The sequence below is a fragment of the Chenopodium album genome, chromosome 25 (assembly GCF_948465745.1).
Source record: "Chenopodium album chromosome 25, dcCheAlbu1.1, whole genome shotgun sequence".
NCBI classification, from domain to species: Eukaryota; Viridiplantae; Streptophyta; class Magnoliopsida; order Caryophyllales; family Amaranthaceae; genus Chenopodium; species Chenopodium album.
Genome location: NC_137858.1, coordinates 15683395 through 15703800, shown reverse-complemented (window position 1 = coordinate 15703800; position 20406 = coordinate 15683395).

The following is a 20406-nucleotide window of genomic DNA, read 5'->3' as shown; positions in this document are numbered from 1 at the left end:
TTGGTAGACTAATTTATTCAGTCATTTGATGGGCTTTTTTTCTAAGCCCTAATATATACATAGATGTTGATTATATAACCCCGCATATTTTTAGGTGCACACTCATGCACCTAGAAATAGATGTAACAACAACACAATATGAACATTAGCTTTTCAGAAAGTGAACATAGGCATAAAAAATATGAACATTAGCATTTCAGAAAGTGAACATAGGCATAAAAATGTGTGATTTTTGATTTCTTATGTGGTGACTTTGTGATTAACTTTGATTGATTAGGTTATACTACCTCCGTTAACATTTAGTTGCAACTTTGGGGTATTATTTGAGAGACATAAAATATTGTATCAATTGTATCATTAACTAAAATTTTCCTAAATAAAAGACCCAATCTTCAAGCTTCAATTCCTAAACTTTGCTAATTATATAACTAACACATAAAGCTAAACTTTTAGCCAGATTACGAGACAACGATACTTGTTGAAAACTAAATTTTACAACTTTTACAAACCTTAATTAATTCGATATAATCCATTTTGCTTATGAACAAGACTATAATATTTTATCTCCATTCTCTCTACTAGTATTTTATAACAAATTATCATTCATGCATGTGTTGTTCAGATGTAATGAGTTGCACAACAAATGTTATGAGTTGACCAAAGTCAACTTAACGAAAGCTTTAGCTTCCTCCTACATTGAAGATTCCTCTTTCTCCCTTCATCGATCTCCACCCACCTTGCTTCCACAGCCGGGCCACCATCATCTTCATCGTGTCCACCTTCCATAAATACCATCTTCTTGTCTCCACCTTCCACTAGTTACACTACCATCTTCGACAACTTCTCTGTCAAATATATAGTTAGACGTAAACCCTATGAAAAAAGGTAAAATTAAGGGCATGATTTAGAATTTTCTTTTGAATGATACCTCGCTAGTTGGCTTGCATCCTACGTGAAAGCTTCAACGGCGTTATGTCATTATATTACTTCAGTGGAGGCTACGTGGCAACTTGTCCAATTTCTCATGTCGAATTTTCAACAATACCCTCTATCAATTAATAACAGTATCGATTTTACCCTATTAAAAATAAGGATTTTTTTACTTTTACCACCAAAAAAAATCAAAAAAATGTTTTTTATCACCAAAACTTCTAAAACCTTTATTTTACCACCAAATAAAAAATTAAAAGTTGTTTTTTACCACCTGTCGTCAAAAACCTAACGGAATTTTTTAAATTCTTCGATTTTCGTGTCAAACACATGCCCTTTAGGGGTTTTGGGGGGCACTTTGGTCCATTGGGATCAATTTGAGGTCAGAATTGACAAAAAATGATCGGAAATGCCTCGTTTTGCGTGTTTAAAAAACCTCGATTTGCGTGAACACGCAAAACGAGGCATTTTCGATCATTTTTTGTCAATTTTGACCTCAAATTGGATCCAAAGGGCCAAAGTGCCCCCTAAACCTACGAAAAACATATTTTGCGTACGAAATTCGAAGGAAATTTTTTTAAGCCGTTAGAGTTAACGGTTTTCTTGACGTTTGGTGGTAAAAAACAATTTTTAGATTTTTTTTTGGTGGTAAAATAAAAGTTTTAGAAGTTTTGGTGGTAAAAAACAATTTTTTGATTTTTTTTTTTTTGTGGTAAAAGTCAAAATTTCCTAAAAATAAACGTACTTTGTCAATTAAATATATCAACTTGTATTTTTCTCTAAAGAGAGTGGTACGGAATGGAAAAACTATTACATTAAAAAGAAGTGTATAGTCATTAATTTATATGATTAATTATCATATACATGTGTATTGAAATAGAAAAAAGTTGTAAATCTTGTTTTTATAGGTTATTGCAGGTTCAAAGTCATCTACAACATCTTTCCGTGTCATGAAGGACCCAAGCACATTGTTTCCCACTAGTCGATCTCTCTTGTTTTATGTCTAGCAGCTTTGTTGGTTTGGTTTTTTGTAGTTCTTTCCATTTAGTTTGTTTCCTTTGGACTTTGTAATTGTCTTTTATTTATGAAGTTCTCTTTGTAAAAAAAGAATATATATATCATATATATATTAAATTTTTAGTTTTTGGTTTCTTGATAAACCATATCATTAACTTTAATATATCGACTTATTTTACCTTTTTAACTAGAATAATACAACTTATACAAGTATATTCTTGTATGCATGCAATGGGTCCATATTCGTCATTGATGTTATAATAAATTTTTTTTATATGTAATGTAAAGAAAGTCAATAATATTCATAAAAACAAAGTTATCATAAATATTGTACAAAACACTACATACTTGGTACGAGTACTAAGTAGTTTTGAAAACTCCATGCATCGCACGTGTAGCATACTATTAATATCATATAAATAATATATAAAACTAAACTTTTAGCCAAGTCACGAGACAGTGACACTTGAGCCTTATTCTTTTGAGTTTCTGGGCAGAGCAGAGCAAGGGTCAGCAGAGCAGAGCAGATTAAATTTCAGCAGAGCAGAGCAGAGCCGAGCCGAGTCGAGCCGAGCAGAGCAGAGCAGATTACAACATTATTATTAATACTATAATTAATGTTGTTGTTATTATTATTATTATTATTATTATTATTATTGTTATTATTATTATTATTGTTATTATTATTATTATTATTATTACTATTATTATTATTACTATTATTATTATTATCATTATTATTATTATTACTATTGTTATTATTATTATTATTACTATTATTATTACTATTATTATTATTATTAAATATTATTATTGATAATTATTATCATTAATTTTTATTATGATTAATAAATATTAATTATTATTAATATAAATAATTATTAAAATTATTTTTAATATTAATAATTATTATAATTATTCAAAATAATAAATTATTATCATTAATACAATATTAATATTGTTATTATTAATTATTATTTGAAAATAGAGCAGAGCAGAGCAGATTTCTTTTGAGCAGAGCAGAGCATATTTGATTTAAGTAGAGTAGAGCAGAGCAGCTCTAAAGAACGAGGCCTTGGTGCTCTAACTTTTCGCCAAGTGTCACGCCACATTGGATAGATTTAGATAGATTTTATTGGATAAAAAAATAGTTTAGAATTTTATTTTCAGTCAAATTTGGATAGAATTTTAGGACAAAATTGTTAGTTTAGAGTTTTATTTTCGATAAAATACTAATATTTTAGATGTTCAAATTGAATTTTTTTAATATAATATATATACTAATCGATTAAAATAATATACTTCACAATCTAATATAATTTTATTATTAAGTAGACCTACCAATAAGAGTCGAGTCTGTAGGGGTTTATAGGTACTACGTAGCGGAAATAAACATGAATCATATTCATACAGTACCTAATACAAGGATCATTGCATAACACATAAAGAACACATAATTGTACCTTTGAAGCGTGATTCCACGTGCGATCGAGCAAGAACAATGGGAGATAAAGAACCCCAAGCGTGATTCCTCTACTTGGTCCACGGTCACAAGTTAAACCTCCACTAATACTAGTTAGTCGTGACTGAACGCTTCAATCAACCTTCAACGGAGAAGAGAGGAGACAAACGAGCCACGAACCACCACCACCACGAGCAACCACCTTGCTAGGGTAGTCCGGTAGTCCGTACAGTTGTACGGATAAGGGGAAGGAGAGAGGCGTGTGAGAGAGGGTTCTAGAGTGTTTGGCTGCTTGTTTCATAATTCACTGTATGAGTGAGTTGTGACTTGATGCAACCCTAGGGATGGCCTCTATTTATATATCACATATATAATTAGAGTCCATGTGAAGCCCAAACACTTAGCCCACTTCTAACTACACTAGCTCTATTCCTTACATGGCTTGTTATGTCCTCATGAGGCCCATTAATGGGCCTCTTACTTGTTTAACCCAATACCCTTGTTGTGTGCCTCATAGGATCCATTCTATAAGGGTTTGGGCTATTTAACTAACCCAAAGATCAATTATCATATCTAGCACCAGATATTGACGACCCTATAGAATGAACTTATTATCTCCATAATAGTGATCCTTGGTATATTTAGTAATTGCACTTATCGAAGACATAACTCCTTCAATCTCCCACTTGTCTGAGACAAGTGCGCAATATTCAAATTCCTTAAGTAAATGTGTGTCGATTTGATAATATGATTGCATCTCATGTTGTGATCATATTAATCCACAAATCTTTCTTGAAATTTGAGTTAGAATTACAAAACGAATGGTTACAATATAATCCATTTGAGCACGGCCATGCATTTTCTGAATTCTCCCTCTTCAAAGGGCCAAGACACATTCCTAATTAAATAGGTAGACTCTATCCAATCTTGTGGCAACCAAAGCTCCCACTCAATTTATGAAATAACCAGGAAACACCCTTTATGATCTCCAGTTACGGGAAGACGTTTGAATGTACCACAGTTATAACATCCATTGAATGAGATCAATGTTCCACTCATGTCAAAGGAATCCACTAATATATCCGGAAGCTCTATACTTGAACTTCAAAGTAGGTCAATAGTTCGATCATGCATCATTCATGCATATCCATGTGATTGACCGAGCATCACTACGCTCCTATAGCCCATGAAACTGCGCTATCCAATCAATCTTACATGCTAGTCCATTAAATGAAATCATTTATGTCCAGTTTAATGATTCCGAACTAGGAACTTAAATAATATATGAATTTAGTTCACCTGTGGGGTTTCATTCAAAAGGTCATTAACCTAATGAGCCCATCAATTCATAATTATTTTGGACATTTTATTTAATCCTGAAACCACGATTAAATAAGATTGAAACTTTGTTTCAATTGATAAACATAATTCTGCAAATGAATATATTACACATGTAATTTGTTTTTCTCCAAAAACAAATACAACTTCTAATTACATCATTTGCCTCAATCCAGTTTCATTAGCATGTTTCTCTTGCTTTGGAAATGGAAGGGGTTTAGTAAGTAGAGTTCATGAGACATTCTCAGAAACATAAATTTTGCAATTTCTAAATCTTATAATCATTTTCATCTCCATACACTAAGAATTTTCCTTCGCCCTTTCGCAAGGAACTTAGGAATTTCTAATTTGTATTCCAACGTCACATTGGATTTCGATTGAAATCTATCATCACTTGTTTTTTAAAACACGTGAATCAAATAGACGAGCATCGTCCATAACATGCATGATGCATCCTTTGCATATTGCATAAGGGTCATCACCCGAGACCTTAATTTCATCAACCTTTCTCAAAGTATTGAATCATTAAGCAATGTGCCATGTCACATGGGATTGAAACTCTTTTCAATATAATGTTGAACCTTATAAGAATCTTATCAATATAAGTTTCTTAACTAAAACTCAAACATCCTTCGAGACCTATCTCTATAGATCTTGAATCCCAAATTTACTCATCATCCTCTTCAAGGTTTTTCATACAAAATGCATTACCCACCGCTTGACTCTTCAAGCAATGAATAATTGCTCTTTATACTAGACCAAGAAGACTTCATAGCTCCCACAAAACATCTTGTACATACAAGATCTTTTCTTCATTTTACAAGAACATCAAACGATTTGATTAACTCACAAAATTAAGAATATTAACTAACTCCCTGATGCTTAATTTCAATCCATTATGGATCTTTTATGCATCCCTAGGATTATTGGATCTCCAAACTTTTGATTGTATCATATACAAATCTTATTTCATGAACAATTTCAAGAAAGTGTTTTGAAATCCATCTACCAAATCTTATAAGGTAGAAATCACTAAAGTATCTTTAATAGATCTTTGCAACATGACTAATGTAAAGGTTTCATCGTAGTCATAGTCACACTAAGAATCTGTTGAACCCCTTAACAAGTCTTTACTTTAGTTAGAAAACATTTTTCTTTCTTGTCTGCTTTGCTTATATTGGGTTTCACCCAATGTAAGCAAATTATTCAAGTATCATACGCTTGCTTACAGACTTAGAATCTATTTCAGATTTCATGGTTTTAAACCACTTGGAGTCAAAACTTGTCAAATAATCTTTATTACTTGCATAATCATAATGTTCCAAAATAAATGTTTTAGAATTCTTAGTCAATATGAAATCATATTTCTTTGTCTAAGTTTTACATATGCTAGTCATCCTTGTGGGTTTTTATGCATCAATTGAAACTCATACAACAACTTTGTTTAGTTTTCAATGAGAAACGACAATTGAGGATGTGCACTTGGAATGTACTACCTTCGACACATGGTTATTAATCCCATTACAATTAATGAGACCACGCGTTGTCATTTGTAACATGAGGTGAATCATGCTCATATTGTTGCTTTTATTCGATAACTTCTCAAATTTCTTCGAGATTTTCGAAATCACATTTCTTGAACTCTTTCAAGGCTCTCGAACTTTTCAAGATTCTTATACTCCCACTTGCCTTTTGAGGAGGCATATTTAGCATAGGGTGAACCAATCATGGTTTGAACCACGTTTGTTTGTTGCTTTTCTCAAACTCTTTTGAGATTTATACTACTCCCACTTGACCTTTTGGAACAATTTCCATAAGGGCACCTACTTGAGCAACAAACATTTTGTGCTAAGTATGGTTTGTGTAGTAGTACCCCGTGCTCTATACAGGAATCGAACGTGCATCAAACGGTTTAATACATGTTTTATTCCTTGCTTTGTAGAAAGACTTAATAAGAAGTTTTCTTATCCATATCACATATGAAGCCTTTGCTACATTCTGATTTGACCTATGTAATTTTTGTTTAGTTTTGTAGCTTATTTTAAAAGTATATCCCTTGAACAATGGTTGGAAGATAGGTAATTTACATCCATTATCAAAGTATATCTCATATAGGTTGATAGCTCCCTTCATAAACACTTCACAAGGTTTTCTTTCGGAGTTTGTTGTAAAACGATTTCACAACTCTTGGATGTTTATCAAGGTGTTGGCTTAAATTCTCATTATTACGATCATATATATTGCAATATTTTGAATGTGTTGCCAAGTACATGTCTTGACTTAAATTTTCACAATTACAATCATATTGTAGTGTAATCATTATCTTGTCAAGTTGATACTGAACTTCATACTGAACATTTTGAACTTTTTCAAAAAACTTTCATACTTTATGCTTCAACTAAGCACAAGTAGTGATCGTATCACAAATGAAGTTTCACTGTCGTCTCTAACCTTTGAACCTTTGGTTTTATTACATCGATATGTATTCGACCTTGAGTTCACATCATCATTTCTCTAAATGGTGACTTTGTCAAAATTTCAAATTAGAATGATAATTACATATATCAATAGATTCATAATCTAATGCTATTGAAAGTCCATCCCTTTGGATCTTCCGCATGCAATTTTCATTTTCATTCGAATTAATTGACATATTAGAGACAACTTATATATATAGAAATGGTTTAACTATTTCTATCATATAGAACTTTAAACCTATTTAGCAATTCAAAACACATTATGACTCAAAGAAGCATAGAATAACATTTATTCCACGTTTTTGAATCTTCGATGCTTAGTCATTACTAATATTGAATGGTGTTTTGATAATGGCAAGAATGAATAACATTTATTTAATTCTAGCCAATTATTAGTGGTGAAATACTGGTTCTACTTGTAAAGTTGCAACTTTTGCGTCCAGACTCGTAGATTCTACTTGTGAAGTAGCAACATTTGCTTCTAAACTTGTAGATTTATTTCTCCTTTAGCCATAACTTCTTCCTTTAGTTCAACCACATTGTGCAATGAGTGATCTAAACAAGACATCATATGTCCAAGAAGTAGCAATATGCTAAATCAATTTCTATATATACTTCTTAAATTGGAACATTTCCATTCTTTTACCTTCCAACTATATGAGGTAGTTTCTAATCAATTGGAATTGGTCCATTTAATTTGAAACATTTGTTGTTCATAGCAACTTTTAGCATGTAAGTAGTTCTAGGTTTGAGAAGTAGCAACTTGTTTGCAATTCTTGGTCTATAACTTCTTAATGCAATCCTCATATATTCCTAAACCTTTCCCATTTGAGCCACATAGAACATTTCTCTTAGGTTCAAAATGATACTTTGCTTAACTTGTTTAAGCATTTTTCATGATTTTGCTAAGTCTATTCAATCACTTTTTTATATTTGAGTTTAATCAAATAAACCCTATATGAAATGGATGAAAATAGTGTCATTTGATCAACTTTTGATCATAGATATTTCCAATCACTTTCTTATATTCAATCATATTGAAGATAAGACATTTTATTGAACTTTTATACTTGTCTTTTAGAGGGTTTGTACCTCTTCATCTCATTATATCCCTTGAAACACTTTTCAAAGTGAGAATGTGTTGGCATTTTACTCAAACATTTTGAATAAAACCAACCTTAGACATGTGACATGAATTTCTAAAACTTGCCTTTTAGAACAATCTTAGCAAAATTGGAATATAGGTTTATGGATTATCTTTTAAACTTTTTGAGAACGTTTCTCAACTTTATTTTCAATCGAGGAGATTATATGTAATAATAAAATTAGAACGACATGTTACTTATAAGTAAACGCAAAATTCAATTATGTTTATTAAAATTTAAAGTACCATAAGCAAATTAAATTGGTAACTTTAAAGCGTTTATTCAATGTAAATTGATCCCAATTGAATTAAATGATTCCAAGATCCTTTATTCGTGCAATAATTGACCGGACTTTGGCCCTGCCATCAACCATTACATTTTCAAGGTGAGTAAACTCTTTACTGATTACAACTCTTGTAACTCTTGGTTGAATAATTAACCATCACATGTTTAATTATTATCCTTAGCTTCAAGGTTCTAAACTTTATCTTTAGGTAACCTTGTTGAGTATAACCAATTAAAAGTGTAGAATTTGTCCTACCCCCACTCCCCAATGAAAAATATGATGCCCAGCTTTGGCATGACCCATCATAAATGTCAAAGGTTTCATCGGGTTTTTAATTGGAAAAGCTGCCTCAATATTACCGGGACCTAGATTTATTATGTTGTGATTAAATAGTGAACTCTAGCGCATCATCACAAAAACATCAATAAAATCTAACATGCATAAAATACTGAATGCATAAATAGGACATAGCATGACCCCTAATCCTAAGAAAACTAATAAAGTAAAAAGCTCCCACTTGAATCATCATGGATCTCATCCACCTTGCTCCTTTAGGCCTTCACTTCATGGGCTTCTTGGATTATCTGCAACCTGTAATTCTACTCTATTCTATCTACTACTTAAATAAAATAAAATAAAATTACAAAAATACTTTATCAGTACGTAGACCGTACTAAAATTACAAAAATACATCACGATGCCCAGATCGTATTTAGCAATCTACTGGGCCATACTAGTCATCATATAGCAATAAACAACATCATATATTATAAAATTGCCACATAATAAATCACTCATCATGCTTTCCTAAACTATAACATCGAATGATCATAATTAAGGAAACATGGCATCTAAATATCTCATATTTTAATTAGTGCAATTAGATAATATCATATATTATTCATGATCATCAATAAAATATCATATATTCTAAATTAGTCATGAGATAGAATTAAATCTTATTTTAATCTTAAAAGATAAATCATATTTATCCTCAAAGATTATCCTAACAAAGTTAGGAAATTCTATCCTAATTACTAGCCAATCACAATATTTTAAATCAATTATATCCAAAAATAATTATGGGATAATCACATTATTTAAATCAATTATTATCCTTTTGGAATATGCTCATAATATTCTAATCATTCTTATCCATAATTAACCACTTTAATTTAGGATAATTACCAATTTAACAACTTAAATATGGATAATATCAAATATAACAACTTTTGAATATTTGATTTTATCCTTTAATAAAAGATCTTATCCAAATAAAACCAATTTTATCTTTTAAAATAAAAGATCATATTTTCAAAATATTTTAACTTATCCAAAATAAAACTGATTTTATCCCAAAATAATTTTGTAATTATCTTGAAATATTTTCAAAAAACTGTTTTTTTTTTTTTTTTTTTTTTGAAAACCGTGAGCCACCAACGCCGGCCACCGTGGTTGGCTAGCCGAAGCTAGCCACGGTGGGTGGCTGCCATGACAGCAGCCACTGCCGCAAGGGCAGCAACGTGGCAGCTGCCTCTGCCGGGGCTGCAGGGCACCGTGCGTGGCCAGCCAAAGCTAGCCACGGTGGCTGGCTGCGGTTAGCAGCCACTGCCGCGCAAAAGAGGCAGCAGCAGCAGCCCTAGCGTGGCTGTGACAGCAGCCGTGCAACTCTTGCACGTTGCTGTCTAGCCACCTTTCGGACCACCTGCCCTCCCTCCCTCTGGACTGACCACCTGGTCGGCAGCTGCCGTGGCTGCGCCACCCAGCCGCGGTTGCCGGCCACAAATTATTTTATTATTTTTTTTTGTGTTTTAATTTAATTAAAATAACACTTATCGTAATTAAATTAAATCAGTCCATAAAATTAAAATTAAATCACATTCAACTTTAAAATTAGGGTTTATCATAAAATTAATCCCAATTTAATTCTAACTTTTAAAATTAAATCTTTGATCACACATAAAACATTTTTATGCATAAATCAATCCAATTAAAATTATGAAACATAAAACAAATCGAATTAAATCAAAATCAAGCACAAAAATCATATTTTAAGGCTAGAAATTCGAAATTATTCGAAAAATAGGGTTAGGGGGTTCGAAAATTTCGAACACTTTAGGGCTAAATTTCGGTCCTCTTCATGGCTATTTTGAGCATAATTAAATCGCATTTAATCTATTCCAAAAGTTTAATCCCATTAAATATAACAATTGAACCATAATTAAATATTCTCCCTCCTAATTGAATTAAAATTGTGGACTATCAAAGAATTATAGTCAATATGCGTAAATGCAATAGGCTAACTGATACCACTGTAGGGGTTTATAGGTACTACGTAGCGGAAATAAACATGAATCATATTCATACAGTACCTAATCCAAGGATCATTGCATAACACATAAAGAACACATAATTGTACCTTTGAAGCGTGATTCCACGTGCGATCGAGCAAGAACAATGGGAGATAAAGAACCCCAAGCGTGATTCCTCTACTTGGTCCACGGGCACAAGTTAAACCTCCACTAATGCTAGTTAGTCGTGACTAAATGCTTCAATCAACCTTCAACGGAGAAGAGAGAAGACAAACGAGCCACGAACCACCACCACAACGAGCAACCACCTTGCTAGGGTAGTCCGTACAGTTATACGGATAAGGGGAAGGAGAGAGGCGTGTGAGAGAGGGTTCTAGAGTGTTTGGTTGCTTGTTTCATAATTCACTGTATGAGTGAGTTGTGACTTGATGCAACCCTAGGCATGGCCTCTATTTATATATCACATATATAATTAGAGTCCATGTGAAGCCCAAACACTTAGCCCACTTCTAACTACACTAGCTCTATTCCTTACATGGCTTGTTATATCATCATGAGGCCCATTAATGGGCCTCTTACTTGTTTAACCCAATACCCTTATTGTGTGACCTCATAGGATCCATTCTATAAGGGTTTGGGCTATTTAACTAACCCAAAGATCAATTATCATATCTAGCACCAGATAATGACGGCCCTATAGAATGAACTTATTATCTCCATAATAGTGATCCTTGGTATATCTAGTAATTGCACTTATCGAAGACATAACTCCTTCAGAGTCATGAGATTATCTCGGATCGGGTGACTTCAGGGTACGGGCCAAAAAATGTTCAACCCTTGCCCAAAGTTTTGGGTTCGGGTCAACCCAACGGGTTTTGAACATTTTTTTATTTTTATTTATTTATTTGTTTATTTATTTATTTTTGGCTAATTCACCAATATTATTATTAGTCATTATATGCCTACTAGATAGCAAATCGTCACAAAAGCACATCAATTGATAATAATTTTGTATCAATGATATATTTTAAAATTTGACATATAGATTAAAAATTTATCTTAAAATTTAATAAACAACTCGGTATAATAATAAGGGGCTTCCAACAATGATTTAATGGGATAATCAATTATGTTATGTCGTTATGATATCAATAAACTTATTGTGACACATCACACAAGACTAACTTTCTAAATAAAAACAGCTTATGTTATTTACAGTTATTCAAAACAATGAAAATTTAAAATTTAGAAAATCTTATCCTATTCTTGTAACATTATCGTTATCTAAATTATCCTATATCTAATTTTAGTTGAATTTTCTTAACTTAAATACCCCTAATAATTGATCATTTTCATGCAATTTCCCATTCCCAAAACATGGATAGCCAAAAATCAATTCTCATAACCCTATTCATCATCATTGTATCATTAAATTCAAAAAATATTGTACATGTCAATGCAATAGATTCACCTTCAGAGGTTCCTAGCACTTCAGAATGTATGGATCTTCTGATGAATAATATGGCTACTTGTGTTACATTTTTAAGCAAAGGTAGTACCGATACAAAACCCGACCCGAGTTGTTGTTCGGGTTTGAAAGTTGTATTAGGCACCAAGGCTGAATGTTTGTGTGTAGCTTTGAAGAGTAGTGCAAGTTTTGGAATTGATATTGATTTTGGACGTGCTGCCACTCTTACTTCTGGTTGTAATATCCAAAATGCTCCTCCCATTAGCAAATGTAATGGTAAGTTATATTGTTTTTCATTTTATACCTTTATCAAAACAAATTGTCTAATTATGAATAAAATCAAACCTATACTAAATTTTTTTATTTTTTTGTCTAATTATAAAAAAGATCTATACTAACATACTAAATTATATTCTTGATATGGTGATGCTATTGTGAATCATTCCATGTGGATGTCATGCATATTTTGTTGGTTGTATTAGGGATCTATATTATTCTTTAAATATCTGTGACTCTCTATCTATATACAAAAATAAGTAACGATAACAATATATGTATTAAATTTTCAATCGTGATAATGAAATATTCATATATATACACACACACACACATATATATATATATATATATATATATATATATATATATATATATATAGGGGAGGGATCCGGTGAGAATAGGTCCATATGTGAGAATTCATACTTATATGAGAACTGACTTAAAATTTAGAACATGTGACTCAAATTAAAATTTTGAACATGTGAGTAATAATTAAAACATTTGTGTGAGTAATATGTTTAGGACATCTAATTTAAGAATTAGAACAAGTGACTAAAAATTTATAAAATTTGCTTTATGAAATTTTAAACATATGAGTAAAATTTTGAACATCTGATTTAAGATTATGAACATGTGAATAAAAATTTAGAACAAACTGATATAGAATATAGAAAGTGTGAGTAAAGAATTTTGGACATACAAGTAAAAAAAATAAAACATATGCTTTAAAATATGGAACATATAATTAAAAATCTTAGAACACACGTTTTAAAATTTAGACATATAAGTTAAAATTTTGGAACAAGTTATTTAAAATTTATGATATCAAACTTAACTAATTTATGGTTTAGAACATGTGAGTACTAAATTAGAACATTTGATTTAATTTAGAATAGCTAAGAAAAAGTTTAGAACATCAGATTTAAAATTTAGAACATACGAGTAAAAATTTAGAACAGCTATTCTCACATAAGAAAAAATTTCACATAAGACAAATTCTCACGAAAGCCTCCATAATTTAATAAATCAATATAAATCAAGGGAATAGATATAGTATGAGAACATAATTTAATTTGTATTTGTATTTGAATTCTTTCTAGGGCTAGTTAACAATATTTTCACCAAATCATGGTAAGAAAATCTTTATTTTATTATACTACTTGTTTTTTATTAATAAGATAATTGATAGATTATATTAACCGATTCTGGGCTTCAACCATAACCATCAACTTAAGTTTTTGGTTGAGTTGGTCCTTTAACAATAATGTTAAATTTTAATATCACATGTTTTATATGTTAGAACTAGGACCACCAGGTTCCTCTTCATCACCACCAAGTGAGCAACCTAACCCTAACAAGAACAGCTCGGCTACACCAACGAGACAACCTACACCACCACCACCCACCACACCAACAACGGCGCCATCCCCTTCGCCACCCGCCAAATCATCGAAAATGGTGCCATCGTCTTCTCCATCCCCCACATCACCATTAGGACCATCATCTCCACCACCCAGCACACCAAAAACAGGGCCATCCTCACCACCACCTTCACCACCCGCCTCATCGACAACGGGACCATCTCCATCATCCTCATCACTAGCACCCTCAAAAATACCACCAATGGGGGCATCATCGCCTTTACCACAATCACCTATTGCGACAACAATGGTGCCATTGCCTTCGCCGTCGAGCGACGACGCAACAACTACAAGCCCGCCAACACATTCATCTTCATCATCATCGGTGTCCATTATCATACCTTATGTCATGATTGCTTCATGCAATATATTTCTCCATTTCTTTGCATAGGGATGCAATAAGCTTGTACCAAGTGCAAGATTATTTCTCTATTTAGGCTTTCGTGTTTTGTGGCTTTATTATCACTCAAGTGAGTGTTGGGGAATGGGAATTACCTTATTGTATATTATGATAAAATTTAATAAAAGTTATGTTTATTTGAGAAGATTCTAATTTAAGTATAACTTATAGTTTTAATTTGGATGACATGAAATATTACTCCCATATAATATAAGTTATAACACAGCTTATATTTATATAATTTCGATTTGATAGCCACAGCGAAAAATATATCTTGTGGGATATTGTTAGATTCATCTCAATTTATGCTTTCAACTTTCAAGATATCAAAATGTTAGTATGTTACAATTATATTGTTGCATATTGATAATCAACATATTAATGGTCAAATTTATACATTTGATTGTCACGTGGAATATTGTTAGAATATATTTTTCTATTCCTTAAAGTTCATCTTATTTGACTATGTAGATTTACCAATGTATTAATTAATCAAATCATAAATATTTTTAGTTGCATATCCATACTTTATAAAAAGTTTGAGAAAACTCTTATAAATAGTGTTTGTATAATTATACCCTTTGAAATGTTTAAAATAGTGGTGTTGCAAGTCTTGAAACCAATCAAAAACTATAAAAATAAAAATTCTATAAAAGCTATACTACCTCCGGTCCAAATTACTCGCAACTTTGGAATATTTTATATCTCACAAATAATAACCCTAAGTTGCAAGTAATTTGGACCGGAGGTAGTATTTTCATATCAACTAAACAATACCTTTTTTTTTTGAGGGGAATCAACTGAACAATACCTAAGTATATATATGAAGCATGAACTTTTCATAGTTATTAGATCCAAGCCAATTTTGTGGGCCAATAAACTAAGGTTTTATCTAGTTGTGGCCTTGGTCATCAATTTATTTTACTCAAGCCCATATCAAAGATATTCCATATAGAATTCTCCCTGAGTAGCCCATAAAACTTGACAAAACTACCAAACTTTATTTGACAAGATTGACAACTATTTTTTTTAAAAAAAAAATTTATTTAAAAAGATATGACAAAACTTTGATCAAAATTGAATTGACCAAAATTTTAATAATAATACAAGCATAGTAAAAAAAATCAATGTATTTTCCACAATAAGCTAATTTACATTACTCAAAATTAATCTAATATGAATGACTTGTTATTCAAACACAATTGCAAATTGAGTTAAAATGAACTGAGGTAAAACTAAGATATGTTTCTCTACACCTTATCTTATGAAATTATTAATAAATTGTGAAACTCATGTATTTGAAAAATCTAGCAGGACCATGATAAAACTCTCCTAATAAAAAAAAAAAATGACACTTGTGTACAAATAATATGTTGGGTGCAAGGGAAAAATTGATGACACTAGCATGTAAGAACTTATTTTGAGCTTTCATACAATCATACCTCTACCATCCCCCATTCCCCCTCTCATATTTTAGCAGTACGTCATTAGATTAGTCTATTGGTAAACAAATTTCATCTTTTGGAACATGGTATTTGTTACAATTTATTTGAAAGACATTTAGGCATGCATAGTTCATTATTTTCCTAAAGAAGTTATGAATCCTGGAAATTGGAAAGACAAATACAGAATAAAAATAAATAAATAATTATAAAAAGGGATCTCAAAAGTAGTTTGATGGGAAAATATTTGAGAGAAGTTTACACTCATTTGTTAATTATTAGAAGAAAAAAAAATGTGATAATATCTATGAGATTTAAGAGAATTTATGATAATTATCTTATTCTCTAATCTAAGACCCTTTTTTTAAATAAACGACCTTCAATAGTAGATCAGTTTCATCAATTTATAGGCTCAAATGGTAAAAGTCACGAAGATCCCGTATCTTCTAAGCTAGCATGTTATAAGAGTAAAAACTTGACAAAGCCTTGCGATAGGAGAAATTAAGAGAACTACGTACATGAGAGTTGTAACTCATATATTATCGATAAAAGTATTATTTCCGTACATTTTTAAGCTTTTTTTGGCTCTTTATAGAGAACTACTTATATGAGGGTTGTAACTCATAGATTATTTTCCGTACATTTTTAAGCTTTTTTGGCTCTTTATATGTATATTGTACATTTGAAAATTAGCAATGACTTCTTTTAATAGACTAGTTCGTGACCGTCTTGAACCCATTCAAAGCTCTCCCCTACCCTCAATATATGCACTTCTTCAGTTTACCTTGTGTTTATAGGGTAATGTAACATATAGTATAAGATAATTAACAATAACCTAACATATATTATATGGCAAATATAATTTTCAATATCATTAGAGTTTTTATTTATATTATATCATTTTGTATTAGTTTATTAAACAACCACTCCTGTAAAATAAAATAATTGGGAGCTTAGGCAAAGAGGATTGGTCATAGCGGTGAACTAATTAGATGTAAGCTTCAGGGGTTGGTGGAATACATCATCCTACATCCCTCAGTCAATACACGTAACTATATGAATGAATCATACGAAGTATATAAAATACTATTATATAGTTATTAAACTATACGAAATCCATCACTAATTAGTAACTAGACTTAACTACTCTTTTTAATATTGTACATAATTATTAGTCACACCTCACCTTATAAAGAAATAAAGTGTTACCGATCAACACATAAACACCCAGTAGAATATGATTTAGTGATAAAATTATATTTTATACTCTTTCTGTCTCTTATTGTTGCACCATTTGACCCAAAATTTTCACAAAAAATTGGTCAATGATGTAAATAAAAAGGGACCGAGAGAGTAACCCTACCTTATTCATAATCATGAGATTCTATAAATGATCCTCACTATGGATACTTTAAGGATGAGAATACTCTTAACCTTCTTACATTTAAGGGGTCTTGTCTGTTAAACTAAGTTGGGTTGACTCATGTTAGAGGTTTTGAATTGATTGAGTGGTCTTATTCTTACCTACCACAAATAAAAATTAGACTTACAACTCGTTCCTTTCCTCTAATGCAGCAAATCATAATTAGTCAAAATCAAGGGAAATTAATTAATAATCTCTTTCAATCTTCAACAAAATCTCTATATAGACCATCATATTATATGCTAGACCGTAGTAGACCAGACTAGTCCCTCTCTCGTAACAAGTAGTCGAATTAGGGAATAAAATTTGTGTATATGACTTTCAATAAACACAAATAATTCGGTTTTTTTTTTATTTTTTTTTTATTTTTTTTTAACTATATTTTTTTATAAGACCATGCATGTTCAGTGAGGTCGAATCAGGTCAAGTCCATTTCAAAGTTAAAGTCGATCGTTTTAAACTATTGTGTTTGCACAAATCGAATATGAATTGGATCATTATTTGAAATTGGTTAGTTTTGACACCTTTAGGTTACCTTTAGGTCTCATACATCTCCCCATTTGCTAACTTAGGACCTGTTCACATTTACTGCACTAAGCTGAACTGAACTGAACTGAACTGAACTGAGCTGAAATGAATATTTTATGAGAGAGGGAAATTAAGAGCTGAACTGAACTGATTGGAACTGAACTGAACTGAACTGATTGGAGCTGAACTGAACTGAAATTAAGTAAATATGGACAGGCCCTTAGATAAACTACTCTAAAAAAATTTAAATCCATATTACATATAGTGATCAGACTAAAAAAAAGTATTATTTTTGTGATAATACCCTAATGGGTCGTTTGGTTCAACTAAGGGAAAGGGAATGAGCTCAACAAAGGGGGAAAAAGATGAATGAATTGGACAACCCTTAAATCTACTAGGTTGATTGTTTTAAATAAAGGGAAACAAGCCACCATACTACCACCAGGCCACACAACAACCATACAAACACCTCTTTATTTCCTTCACTTTCCTATGTACCTTCTCCTGCCACCACCCAGCAACCCCACCACCCAACCTCCCTCGTTGCCGCCCTCCCCTCCCCTCCCTCTCCCTGAAAAGGCCTTCTCTCCTCTTAATATAAAGCTTCCTCCACTCCCGCAAAACCTTAGAAATTAAAGCCTTCAAAACTAGTGGCGGATCCAGGATTTTCGAACTTATGAGTCACCATCAATAATTGATCGCTTGTTTCAATCCAAAAATTATATAAAAAAAAAAATTATATTTCAACAAAATGATTTCAATCCAAAAATAGGAAATAAAAATACATACTATAAAACTATTACATTAAACTAACTTTATGATTTTTTTACTTAATCAGTTTTGTGGGAAAATGTTAAAATTAGTTGCACAAATATAGTATAAATAGAAACAAGAATTATTAAAAAAACAGCGAGATTACTTAAGAGACCGATTATTAAATATAACAGGTCTCTTTAATGAAATATGAAAACAACACAAAACATAATTCAAATTCAATGGCTAACAAAACTTGTTATCTAGATATTAGGTCTCTTTATTATTTTTTAAAAAAGACGTAGTGGCAGTAGCAGGAACAAAGAGACCGCCTATCTAATAGGCGGTCTCTTTGATATTTAAAAAAACTGGTCTACACTCAAATAGAAACAATAAAGAGACCGCCTAGATCTCTTTGAATTGATTTTTTCTTTTTTTGTGCTGGTGAGTCACGTGACTCACTGTGCACCTGAATAGACCCGCCCCTGCTCAAAACCCTAGCAGGGCGGGCGGGGAAGGAGAGGAGCTTCTTATGATTTGCGGGGGTAGAGGAAGCTTTTTGGGACATGGAGCTGAGGGCAAGGGAGGGGCAACGAGGTGGATGGGTGGTAGGTGTAAGGTAAGAGGACGATAGTTGGTGTGGGTATGGTGGTTTAATTTAGTGGTGGGTGGGAATTTGATTAATTTTTTAATTAAAGAGGTGGTAAAATAAAATAAAAAAATTAGCGGGTGGTAATTTCAAAACAGGTCTATTATTTGGGTGGTAATTTACAAATTTTCCTTCCAAATAAATAATTGTAATTACTACTTTTGTCATTAATTTTGTTTATTACTTAGAAAGTCTATTATTTTTTACTCCTGTTCTCATTGACTGAACTCAGCTGAACTGAACTGAACTGAACTGAACTCAGCTGAACTGAACTGAACTGAACTGAAATGAATATTTTATAAGAGAAGGAAATTAGGACCTGAACTGAACTGATGAACTGAACTGAATTGAACTGAACTGAACTGAACTGAACTCAGCTGAACTGAACTGAACTGAATTTCAACGTAAGAGAACATGCCCTAAATTCATAATAAATCTTGGTGTTTTTTGTTTATAATGTTAACATTTTTTTTTTGAAAACGTTTATAATTTTAACATTAGATCATATAAGAGCACTGTTTCTCAAAAAAAAATAATTAAAAAAAATAAATATAAGAGGGGGGGGGTTTGGTCATTAATGACTTTGATTATGGGTTTTTTTTTCCTTTGCTTGAAGTGTTTCCGTTGAGTGCGGCTCCTTCCTCTGCTTCCCATGGTGGTTTCATGTAAGAAGGAGGAGAGCGAAAGTGAAGCAGGAAAATGGAGAAGAGAGGTTTTGCGGCGATGAAGCGGAAAATCGAAATGGAGGTGGTCCCACAGCAGGAAAACCCACCGGAATTTTAAAAAAGGTGGAAATTTGATTAATTTTTTAATTTAAGAGGTGATAAAATAAAATAAAAAAATTAACGGATGGTAATTTCAAAACAGGTCTACTATTTGGATGGTAATTTACAAATTTTCCTTCCAAATAAATAATTGTAATTATTACTTTTGTCATTAATTTTGTTTATTACCTAGAAAGTCTATTATTTTTTACTTACAAAGTCATAATAAATCTTGGTGTTTTTTGTTTCGAATGTTAACATTTTTTTTTTTTTGAAAACGTTTATAATGTTAACATTGGATCATATAAGAGG